A 12529-nucleotide genomic window follows, 5' to 3' on the forward strand; every position below is an offset into this window, starting at 1 on the left:
ATTTTTGGATGCTGCACAAGTCAGTATGAAGCAAATTCAATTTAGTTCCCTATTGAGATGGTTTTACAACAGAACACGCTGCTGATTTCTGGCAAGTATTGGCAATATTGTTCAAAAGCCAAAACAATGCATTGTGCTGAAAATTAAAGATCACTGCTCAGCACAGCGGGAGGTAGGCAGAGAGAAAACAAATAGCAAATTTCTGCATTTATACTCTGCTTTTCACAAAGTTAACCAACTCAAAGCATGGCACAGGGATAATATCAGACAAAATCCAACGTCAAGCTACAATACAAGATGTCAGGCTACATGAGCAAATCTTTGGCCTGAGGTGTTAGTTTTTGGGAGTGTCCTGAAAGAAGAACAGAGATGTATCCAAAACAGAGTAAAAAACACAAAAAGAGTAATATACAAAAAAAAAAGGGGAGGCGGAGGGGAAGAAGTGATACAATTTGAAAGCAATCAAAGTTTTCAATCAATCAGTTATTCCACATCAGCGATTCAAGATTCTGCAAAGAAGAAGCTGCTGGAGCAACTGTACAGGATCTGCAGAGGCAGAGGAATGGTCAACGTTTTAGGAAACACAAAGTACAATGCAGATGCTGTTGTACGCGTTGATCAACATTTTGTTTCAAGAACATACATCATCCCTCTGTCTCTGCAGAGGAGTTCTTGAAGCACTTTGCCTTCTTGCTTCAGTGCTTTTACACCTTTCCATCACTAAACCAACATAAATATCAACAATAAATAATTCCACCTATTTTCAACATGCCAGGAAAACGTAGCATGTGCTAAATATAAGAGCAGATGCACTTGCAACTATAGACAGTTACTGCATACCGTAGACTACATTTCTGCTTCATTGCACTAAGAATGCTTAGCAGTTAAAAAACTATTTAAACGTACTTTGTAATGTTAAAATTGAAACCGCATCTTAAAATAAATACACTAGGAACTGTGAAAGATATGCAAATATAAATTGAGTCAAATTCATTGTCCAGTTGGGATGGACGATGAAAGCAATGGGACACCTATCATGGGGGGGGGGGGGGGAATGACAAAGAGGGGAAGGGGAGAGGGAGGGGAAAAGGGAGGGTGAGAGGGAGGGGAAGAGAGGGAGGGGGAGGGGAGAGGGAGGGTGAGAGGGAGGGGAGAGGGAGGGGGAGAGATAATTTAAAACAATCACATTTGTGAATGTGGAGAGAATTTGGACTAAGCGAAAACTCCTGAAGTTTTTAATCCTACCTCTGGTGTCAAAGTAACAGCTGAAGACAACATTACACCAGACTACCCAATGGCTGGCTTGTTTAAAATCACTGATACTTATCAACAGTACCCATGACACTGTCAGAGTGCCAGACAATAGCTCTTTGACATGTCTGAAGTCTGTTATTATCTAAAACATATTAACGTTAGATCAAAGGAACTGAATGGCCAGACATTGGCAGATGGTCACCCAATCACAGTATCACAAGCAAATTGAGCTGATGTAGGTTGACAGACCGGCAACCACTGAAGCTGAGGAGCTTTTCTCGTTCAGTAGTCATAGACCGCTTCCTCCTTTAAAACCAGATAAAACACTTATTTCGGTATTATGTCACAAGATGTCCAGCCAGTGTGTAAGCGAAAAACTGTGAAATTGAAATGATAACAAAACGAGCAAGTCACTTGGTTCACTGGTGCCTTTTAAAGAAGAAATTTGCCATCTTGACAAAGTCTGACCTCAGACCCGCCAGTGTGGTTGATTCTAAAATGCCTAAAGCAAGTCACTCTCTGGTAACAAACCACAGAAATAGTTCGGAGGAGGTTCAGCATTGACCAAGGTGCTAACTTTTGGTAATGCAGTGGCTGATGTCTAAATCAGACTAGAAGTCCCACAGACTAATTTATCAAAGTCAACAATGTCACACTACATGCCACATTCCTCCTGAGGGACGTTTGGTCTTATGGCAGGCCATAAGAGGACATGAGTTGAGAGTTAGGGGGCAAAAGTTTAAGGGTAACATGAGGGGGCATCTCTTTACTCAGAGAGTGGTAGCTGTGTGGAACGAACTTTCAGTAGAAGCGGTAGAGGCAGGTTCGGTATTGTCATTTAAAGTAAAATTGGACAGGGAAGGAATGGAGGGTTATGGGCTGAGTGCAGGTCGGTGGGACTAGGTGAGAGTAAGCGTTCGGCACGGACTAGAAGGGCCAAGATGGCCTGTTTCCGTGCTGTAATTGTTATATGGTTATACCCACAGATGTCCTGTATATCCAAACCCATGGCAGGACACGTAACAACAATAATATACAGACGGATCTAGAAGTACAAGTTAACAGCTTCCTAAAAATGGCAGTGCAAGTAGATAGATCGGAAAAGAAGGCATATTAACAAGCTTGTCTTCATCACTATGTACGGGCTATAATACACGTTTGTACTCAGGAATAAGTTGTATAAAACTTTGGTTAGGCTGCCCTTGGAGTATAGTATGCAGTTCTTGTTGCACTATTACAAGAAGGAACAGGAGGCTTTGGAGAAGGCTCAGAAGAGTTTTATCAGGACGCTGATGAATCAGAGGGTGTGTGCTATAAGCAGAGGTTGGACAAACGCTCCCTGGAGTGGAAGCTGAGGTGAGACCTAATAGAAATTTATAAAATTATTTGAGGCACAGGTAGGGCAGACAGTCAGAAACTCTCAGGAGATTGATATTTTGAATTATTACACTTGGAGTTTCTTGCACAAGCAATATCACCTGTTTGCGGTGTTTAGGAATATTTGAGTAAGAATTATTCAAGAACTTGTCTAGAGTTTTATTTTGACATGAACTCCAAAAGTCAAAACTATAGGTACAGAGGAGATGTCAAGGGTAAGTTTTTTTTTACACAGAGAGTGGTGAGTGCGTGGAATGGGCTGTTGGTGACGGTGGTGGAGGCAGATACGATAGGGTCTTTTAAGGGACTCCTGGACAGGTATATAGAGCTCAGAAAAATAGAAGACTGTGGGTAGCCCTAGGTAATTTCTAAGGTAGGGACATGTTCGGCACAACATTGTGGGCTGAAGGGCCTGTATTGTGCTGTAGGTTTTCTATGTTTCTAAACTATTTCCTCCATTAAAACCTTGAGTCTCCAGATTGACAGTGTTTTCTTATCACTGAGGTACATTATGAAGACGGGCTTTAAATGCTGAACACTGGGAAATCTGATGAGTTGACAAACAAAAGAATTGTGGCATTTTATGATTTTTTCTCTCACACACACACACACACACACACACACACACACACACACACACACACACACACACACACACACACACACACACACACACACACACACACACACACACACACACACACACACACACACACACACACACACACACACACACACACCACCCTTCAGAACTCCAAGTTAATGATGACTATAACTCAAACACTGTGGCTTTGCTGCTGAGAGCACGGCCTAAATTGTGTTCTCACTAATGTAGCCACCAGAGCCAAGTTTTGGTTTAAGATTGCAACAGTTCTCATCTTGCTGGCATCAAGTCTTCCAATTTTAGAAAAAGCAACAACACAAGATATTAAATAGTACAAACGTAATGCTCAAAAAGCTCTTGGATATAAAGTAGATGTCAAGAAAACAAACTATTTCTTAAGGAGTTAAACAGGGTGGATGAAAAATTGATATTTTCCCTGCAAGGGATGACTCAAAAATAGTTCCAAAATTATCTTGAAAATCGTGACCATGAGTCACAACCTCAAAAATAAGGGATGGATCATTCAGGACCAAGGTGAAAAGAAATTCTTTCCTCTAGAGGGTTGTGAATCTATGGAAATTACTGCAAAGAGAACTGTGGAGAGCCAGCTTATGGATATTTTCAAAGTGTTTAGGTATCAAAATTAGGTTTATCATCACTAACATATGAAGTGAAATTTGTTGTTTTGTAGCAGCAGTTTAATGCAGACATAAAATTACGAAAATAACAGCTACTTCCCACAAGCTGCCAGCCTGAACAACATCTCCACCCATTAACCCCCCCCCCACCCTTCTCTATCACTACATACACATCACCTACCGCCATTCCAAGTTCAAGTTTGTTGTCATTCAATAGGATGCATGTATACCGCCAAGTGATACAACATTCCTCCAGATCAAGGTGTACAACACAATAGATGTAACTGACACACAACATCTCTGGGAGGGTGGAAGAGATCCTCTCAGCAGTCCTCGCAATCCCTGATCGGGCCTTATGGTCGGGTCCTCGCAATCCCTGATCGGGCCTTATGGTCGGGTCCTCGCAATCCCTGATCGGGCCTTATGGTCAGGTCCTCGCAATCCCTGATCGGGCCTTATGGTCAGGTCCTCGCAATCCCTGATCGGGCCTTATGGTCAGGTCCTCGCAAGCCCTGATCGGGCCTTATGGTCAGGTCCTCGCAATCCCTGATCGGGCCTTATGGTCGGGTCCTCGCAATCCCTGATCGGGCCTTATGGTCAGGTTCTTTGCATTCCCGTTCCAGATGGCGACGCAGCTGGTCAGGACATGCTCAGTGGTGCCTGTTTAAAAATTGAATGGGGGTGGGGCATTATTCCCTCTAAACTGCGTGGCCACACAGTAACTGAAATACTCCCATGCGCACAACCTTTGTTGCTGCGCATTTTGGGAGCGCATATAACGGACAACATCACTTGGTCCTTCAAGAAAGCACAGCAGCATCTCCACTTCCTGAGGAGACTGAGGCAAGCGAGGCCTACCCCCCCCCCCCCTAACATTCTCTCTAATATTTCTTCACAACTATTGCACTGAACAGGAAAATGTACACAGACTGAGTTTTCATTTGTATAATGTTAATACAATTTTGAAGTTATGCTGATATAATTTTGAATCCTATTGTATGTTAATTTAAGCAACACACACAAAATGCTGAAGGAACTCAGCAGGCCAGGCAGCATCCATGTTAAAGAGTACAGGCGATGTTCTGGGCCAAAGCACTTCATCAGAACTGGAGAAAAGGTGGTGAGGAGTTAGAGTTAGAAGGTGGGGGGGAGGGGAGGAAGAAACACAAGGTGACAGGTGAAACTGGGAAGGGAGGCAGGGCTTAAGTAAATATCTGGGAAGTTGATTGATGAAAGAGATACAGAGCTGGAGAAGGAGGAATCTGATAGGAGAGGCCAGAAGGCCATGGAAGAAAGAAAAGGGGGAAGAGCACCAGAAGGAGGTGATGGGCAGGTAAGGAGGTAAGGTGAGAGAGGAAAAAAGGAATGGGATATGGCCCAGGTGCAGGTTAATGGGACTAGGCAGAAAAATGGTTTGGCACAGCCAAGATGGGCCAAAAGGCCTGTTTCTGTGCTGTAATGTTCTATGGTTCTGTGGGAATGGTGAAGGGGGTGGCATTACCAGAATTTTGAGAAATCAATGTTCATGCCATCAGGTTGGAGGCTACCCAGACAGAATATAAGGTGTTGTTCCTCCAACCCGAGTGTGGCCTTACCGCAGCAATAGAGAAGAGCATGGACTGACATCGGGTCTCACTGATATACAGGAGGCCGCACCGGATACAGTAGGTGACCCCAACAAACTCGCAGGTGAAGTGTCACCTCACCTGAAAGGACTGTTCGGGGCCCTGAACGATGGTGAGGGAGGAAGTGCAGGGGCAGGTATGGCACTTGTTCTGCTTGCAAGCACAAGTACCAGGAGGGAGATCGGTGGGGAGGGAGGAAGTGCAGGGGCAGGTATGGCACTTGTTCTGCTTGCAAGCACAAGTACCAGGAGGGAGATCGGTGGGGAGGGAGGAAGTGCAGGGGCAGGTATGGCACTTGTTCTGCTTGCAAGCACAAGTACCAGGAGGGAGATCGGTGGGGAGGGAGGAAGTGCAGGGGCAGGTGTAGCACTTGTTCCGCTTGCAAGCACAAGTACCAGGAGGGAGATCGGTGGGGAGGGACAAACGGACAAGGGAGTCGGATCGTTGCAGAAAGTGGAAAGAGGAGGGGAGGGAAAGATGTGCTTGGTGCTGGAATCCTGTTGGAGATGGTGAATGTTATGGAGAATTATGTGCTGGACACGGAGGCTGGTGGGGTGGTAGGAGAGGTCAAGAGGAACCCTATCCCTGGTGGGATGGCGAGAGGATGGGGTGAGGGCAGACATACGTGAAATGGACAAAATGCGGGTGAAGGCAACGTTGATGGTGGAGGAAGGAAAGCCTCTTTCTTTGAAGGAGGAGGACATCTCATTAGTTCTGGAATGAAAAGCCTCAGTTCTCCCAGGAACTGAGAGAAGGGGATGGCAGTTTTACAAGTGAAAAGATGGGAAGAGGATACAAATGAGAGAGGGTGGGAAGAGGATTGGGAGATTGCTTCACCAAAACCCTATGCTCCATCCGCCAGAAAAAGTGGGATCTTTCACTGGCCACCCATTTCAATTCTCCTTCCCACCCCCATTCCAGCATGTCAATCCATGGCCTTCTCTACTGTTGTGACGAGGCCACACTCACGTTGGAGAAGCAACACCTTATGTTCCGTCTGAATGGCCTCAATTGAATTGACTTTATTACTTACATCCTTCAAATACATGAGGAGTAAAAATCTTTATGTAATGTCTCCATTAAAATGTGCAATGTGCAATTTAGTAATTTATAATACATATTATGTACAACAGGATAGTCAGTATAACATAGAAATACAGTTGTGTCAGCATGAACTAATCAGTCTGATGGCCTGGTGGGAGAAGCTGTTCCAGAGCCTGTTGGTCCTGGCTTTTATGCTGCGGTACCGCTTCCCGGATGGTAGCAGCTGGACTAGTTTGTAATTGGGGTGACTCTGGTCTCCAATGATCCTTCAGGTCCTTTTTACACACCTGCCTTTGTAAATGTCCTGAATAGCAGGAAGTTCACATCTACAGATGCGCTGGGCTGTCCGCACCACTCTCTGCAGAGTCCTGCGATTGAGGGAAGTACAATTCTCATGCCAGGCAGTGATGCAGCCAGTCAGGATGCTCTCAATTGTGCCCCTGTAGAAAGTTCTTAGGATTTGGGGAGCCATACCAAATTTCTTCAACTGTCTGAGGTGAAAGAGGCACTGTTGTGCCTTTTTCACCACACATCCGGTATGTACAGACACAGTGAGATCCTTGGTGATGTTTATGCCGAGGAACTTAAAGCTGTTCATTCTCTCAACCCCATATCCATTGATGTCAACAGGGGTTATCCCATCTCCATTCCTCCTGTAGTCCACAACCAGTTCCTTTGTTTTTGCGATGTTGAGGGAGAAGTTGTTTTCTTGACACCAGTGTGTCTGGGTGAAGACTTCTACTCTGTAGATTTGATTTCTCAAACTTCCAGTAACTTCACCCCCTTTCACCATTCCCCATTCCCGTTTCCCTCTCGCCTTACCTGCCCATCACCTCCAACTGGTGCTCTTCCCCCTTCTCTTTCTTCCCTAGTCTTCTACCCTCTTTTATCAGATTCCACCTTCTCAAGCCCTTTATCTCTTTCACCAACTTTCTTGCTCTTTACTTCACCCCTCCCCCCTCCCAGTTTCACCTAACACCTACCACCTTGTACCTCTTCCTCTACTCCCTCCACCTTCTTGCTATGACTTCTCAATTTTTTTTCCAGTACCGATGAAGGATCTCAGCCTGAAACATCGACTGTTTACTCTTTTCCACAGATAATGCCTGGCCTTCTGAGTTCCTCTAGCATTTTGTTTGTGAATGAAACAAAATGAAAACGTTAATGAAAATATACATTTGAGTGTGTACGTTTTCAAGTTGTATATTGAAAATATACAACGTGAGTGTGGCCTCGTTGCAGCAGTACAGAAGGCCATGGATTGACATGTTGGAATGGGAGTGGGAAGGAGAATGTAAATGTGTATGAAAAATTATGAAACACCCTGAAATTCACTATGTATTAATGAATATAATCGATAAATTTTATAAATCAGGGTTTCCCAACTTTTTTTTGCCATGGACCCCTACTATTAACTGAGGAGTCCATGGATCGATCCCTGATTACGAATCCCTGTTCTAAATAAAAAATGTACCGCAACCTTTACTTTGAAACATTTTAGAGATTAGTAGAAGAAGACTAGCCCTTAACTCGGCAGTGGAGTTATCGGGGCACCGTCGTGGCGGTGTTTCCGCAGCAAGCTATTCTTGTTTTTACGAGGCCGAGGTTGCTAGCTCGACGCTCAACCCGACTTGGATTCGAACTCGGGAACCTTCGCTCCTTTGCTGATATTATTGTGCCACCATGCTGGGAGGCTTTTACAGATTAAACATACTTATATTGTCAGTGTTTCAAGTTACAACACTGTTACAAATTTGTAACAAATTGTAACAATAAACACAGAACAGAAGTCAGTCGGGCTTGGCAATAGGCATCCGTTAGTCTCGAGAGACCATGGATTTGTGCCCTGGGAAGTTTCCAAGTTGGATGGGAGACCGGCAGTTGCCCATGCTGCAAGTCTCCCCTCTCCACGCCAATGATGTTGTCCAAGGGAAGGGCAAGGGCCAATACAGCTTGGCACTGGTGTCGTTGCAGAGCAATGTGTGGTGTGGTTAAACGTGTGGTTAAATGCCTTGCTCAAGGACACAACACACTGCCTTAGCTGAGGCTTGAACTAGTGACCTTCAGATCACTAGACCAACCTTAACCACTTGGCCACACGCCAACACAACACAAACAGTGAGCTTGGCAATATCTCTTATTGGAGTGACAAAGAGAAAGCTCTATTTGTATCCATAGGTTCTGATGTCAATATTGCCCCTATTATTCAATTCATTCAATGTGCGTGCAATAAAGTTAAGATTGGTTCAATTAAGACTTTCACTGATATGTTGAACTCCCTGCTTAGAAATGAAGAATTTGAAAAACTGTCAATTCTTGCTGACATCATTGGAACATTTCAAGCTTCTAGTGCTGACTGAAAATGTGTATTCTGTCTTATGAATTCAATCCAGGAGCAGACTCGAAATAGAACCTTTGGATGATCTAAAGAGGACTAAGACATATCTTTCATTTGAATGCAAAATTAATCTGGACAGTGTTTAAATGGATTTATGTAAAGACAGATGGGGGAAAACTCGCAAAACATGAAAGATTTTCTTTGTTGTATTGTATTTCCTTATACCCTTCAATTAACAAATAAGATCAAAAGTATGTGATTTTTCAATTTTCATTCTAATTATTCATAGTATGTATATTCCCAAAAAATATATTGAAGTGCCGCACAGTTTCCAGGCTGTGTAAAAAAATTCCTGCTCAGGTCAATGGTTAGTCCACGCAGCTGTGGAAAAAATTAGAGGGAATGTTGGGGCGAGGCCTCACTGTGTTCAGGAAGTGGAGATGCTGCTGTCCTTTCTTGACTTAGGAGGTGGTGTTGAAGGATCAAGTAATGTCGTCCATTATGTGCACTCCCAGAAACTTGGTGGCGCTCTCCACGGAGGAGCCGTCTATGGAGGAGAGAAATCATCTCTTTAGTCTTATCCGCATTGATACTCAAGTTGTGTTTGCACAATTTCTGCAAGCCACTCTACTTCCTCTCTGCTCACCATCTCATTGTCTTTGTTGATGAGGGCAACCACTGTTGTGCAATCTGCAACTTGATGATCCGGTTTGAGTTGAATCTATCAGTACAGTCATGGATCTGTTGCATGAACAGCAACGGGCTGAGCATGCAGCCCTGGGGCTAGTGCTCATTGTGATGGAATTGGAGATGTTGTTGCCAACAGGGACTGACTGCGGTCTTTCTGTCAAGAAGTTGAAGATCCAGTTACGGAGAGAGGTGTTGACACCGCTTTTGAGGTATGATCGTATTAAATGCCGAGCTGAAGTCAATAAGCAGCATGCTGGCATACCAGGCAGTATTTTCCAGGCGGTACAGGACAAAGCGGAGGGCAGGTGTTATGATGTCATCAGAGGACCAATCTGAGTGATAAGCAAACTGATATGGGTTCAATGTAGCAGGATGGCAGGATTTAATGCGATCCATAACCAGCCTCTCAAAGCACTTCCTTTTGTTGAGGTCAGTGCCACTGGATGGTAGTTATTAAGGCAGGATCCTCTTGCCTCATGTTCACTGGGATGATAGTAGTTTTCTTGAAAGTGGCAGGAGCAGTGGACTGTTCCAGAGAGTCATTGAAATTGTCTGTTTGAACCTGTGTTAATTTGAGTTGCACAGTCACTTGGCGCCTGGGCTGGTATGTTATCAGACCCTACATATTTATGTGGGATGTATGTACATACAATCAGTCGAGGTATGTAATAGGCAACACGAGTGAATCTGCAGATGCTGGAAATAAATAAAAACACAAAATGCTGGCAGAACTCAGCAGGCCAGACAGCATCTATGGGAGGAGGTAGTGACGATGTTTCGGGCCGAAACCCTTCATCAGGAGTGAAGTAACATGGGATGGTCGAGGGGGCATAAGAAGTGGGGGGAGGGATAAAGTAGAGAGCTGGGAAGTGATAGGCTGGAGGGAAATGGGCTAGGGGGAAGGTGGAGAATTATGGGAAATAAAAGAGAAAGAAAGGTAGGGCTGGACAGGAGGCCAGGGATCTCCCTGTGGCCACACACTTCAATTACACAGACCACTCCCACTCCGACATGTCTGTCCATGGCCTCCTCTACCGTCAAGATGAGGCCACACGCAGGTCGATGGAGCAATACCTTATCTCCCGCCTAGGTAGCCTCCTTCCTGCCGGCATGAACGTCCAACTCACTGACCTCCGTTGATACCCCTGCCCCCCACCCTTACCCCCATCCCTATCTATTATTTTAGTCTGGTTCTCTTTCTCTCTCTTTTTCCCCCTCACTATAATCTCCCTCCAGCCCTACCTTTCTTTCTCTTTTATTTCCCATAATTCTCCACCTTCCCCCTAGCCCATTTCCCTCCAGCCTATCACTTCCCAGCTCTCTACTTTATCCCTCCCCCCACTTCTTATCCCCCCTCGACCATCCCATGTTACTTCACTCCTGATGAAGGGTTTCGGCCCGAAATGTCATCATTACCACCTCCCATAGATGTTGTCTGGCCTGCTGAGTTCTGCCAGCATTTTGTGTTTTTTATTGAGGTATGTAATAGTGTGTTTTATAGGATTGCTTTTATATTTATGTTTATTGTGTTCTTTATGCTTATTGTGTTTTATAAAGCTGCTTTGGATCTGGAGAAACAATCATTTTTTTCCCTTTACATTTGTGTACTGAAGAATGATTAAAAAATATTTTTTGAATCTTGAATAAATAGTGCAAATCAAGGAATAATGAGGTTGAGTAGCCATTTGAGGAAAATTCTGGCTTTGACCTCTTAGTCGTGCATTTTGGTGCTTAAGCCAAAGCTATTTATTGACTTAATGCATATTTGGCAAAGGGAATACAATTTTACTGTGATGATTTGATAGCTGATAATGTAGCTGATGTATATATTTTTTTAGTATTCAGCAAGGATATCTTTGCAAATTTCCACTTTCTCTACAGGTCAGTGTAAACAGAGTATTTCCAGCAATCACATCTTTTCGTCATTTCTAATAATATGCAATATGCATTTCTTGACCTGTACAAGCTGTTTCAAATATATAGGATATAGAACAATACAGCTTCAGCTCACAATGCCCTGCTGAACCAATTAAATTAGTAATCAAATAGTTATCTAAACTAATCTCTTCTGCCTACACAACATCCATATCCTTCCATCTTCTTCACATTCATGTGCCGATCTAAACGTCTCCTAAAGGTCTCTCATGTTTCTGCCTCTATGTGCATTCCAGGCACTCACTATACTCTGTCTAAAAAATCTCCTTTGAACTTACCCCCTCTCAACTTAAATGCATATCCTTTGATAATTAGACACTTAAAGCCCTTGAAAAATATATCTACTCTATCTATGCTTCTCATAATCTTATAAACTTCTATCAGATCTCCCCTCAGCCTCCACTGCTCCAGAGAAAATAATCAAGTTTGTCCAGCCTCTCGTTATAGCACGTGCCCTCTAATCCAGGCAACATCCTAGTAAACCTCTTCTGTACCCTATCCAAAGCCTTGACATCCTGCCTGTAATGGGGCAACCCATTATATCTGATAATACCTTTCAGCAGCTCTCATTCAGCTATTATCATGAATTATTGACTACTTGCACTCATCAATACAATGAAGACTTCCTACTTTAACATACTGCAATGAAAGTTTGCTAAGATTCTTGACTTTGAAAACTTCACTACTACATCTGCAAGCTTAAAAAAAGGAACAATAACTTACACACGAGAGATTCTGCAGATGCTGTAAATCCAGAGTAACACGCACAAAATGCTGGAGGAACTCAGCAGGTCAGGCAGCATCTATGGAGAGGAACAAGCAGTCAATGTTTCAGGCCAAGACCCCTCATCAGCATTGGAAAGGAAGGGGGAAGAAGCCAGAATAAGAGGGGAAGGAGAACCAGCTAGAAAATGATGGGTGAAGCTGGGTGAAGGGGAAGGTAGGTGGGTAGGGGAGGGGATAAGAACTGAGATGTTGGGAGGTGATAGATGGAAAAGATAAAGAGCTGAAGAAGAAGGGATCC

At 43.9% G+C, this 12529-nt stretch overlaps 1 protein-coding gene across 1 annotated transcript in view; it reads right to left on the bottom strand.

The window, feature by feature from the left end:
* gnpnat1 (glucosamine-phosphate N-acetyltransferase 1) overlaps positions 1-12248 on the bottom strand; it is a 59215-nt gene extending 46967 nt beyond the window's left edge. Inside the window, exon 1 of the mRNA XM_073039862.1 lies at positions 12229-12248. The gene's annotated coding sequence lies outside the window, so the exon portion shown is untranslated. The remainder of the gene's footprint in view (positions 1-12228) is intronic.
* Between the last annotated feature and the right edge of the window lie 281 nt (positions 12249-12529).

The sequence above is a fragment of the Hemitrygon akajei genome, chromosome 3 (assembly GCF_048418815.1).
Source record: "Hemitrygon akajei chromosome 3, sHemAka1.3, whole genome shotgun sequence".
Classification (NCBI taxonomy): domain Eukaryota; kingdom Metazoa; phylum Chordata; class Chondrichthyes; order Myliobatiformes; family Dasyatidae; genus Hemitrygon; species Hemitrygon akajei.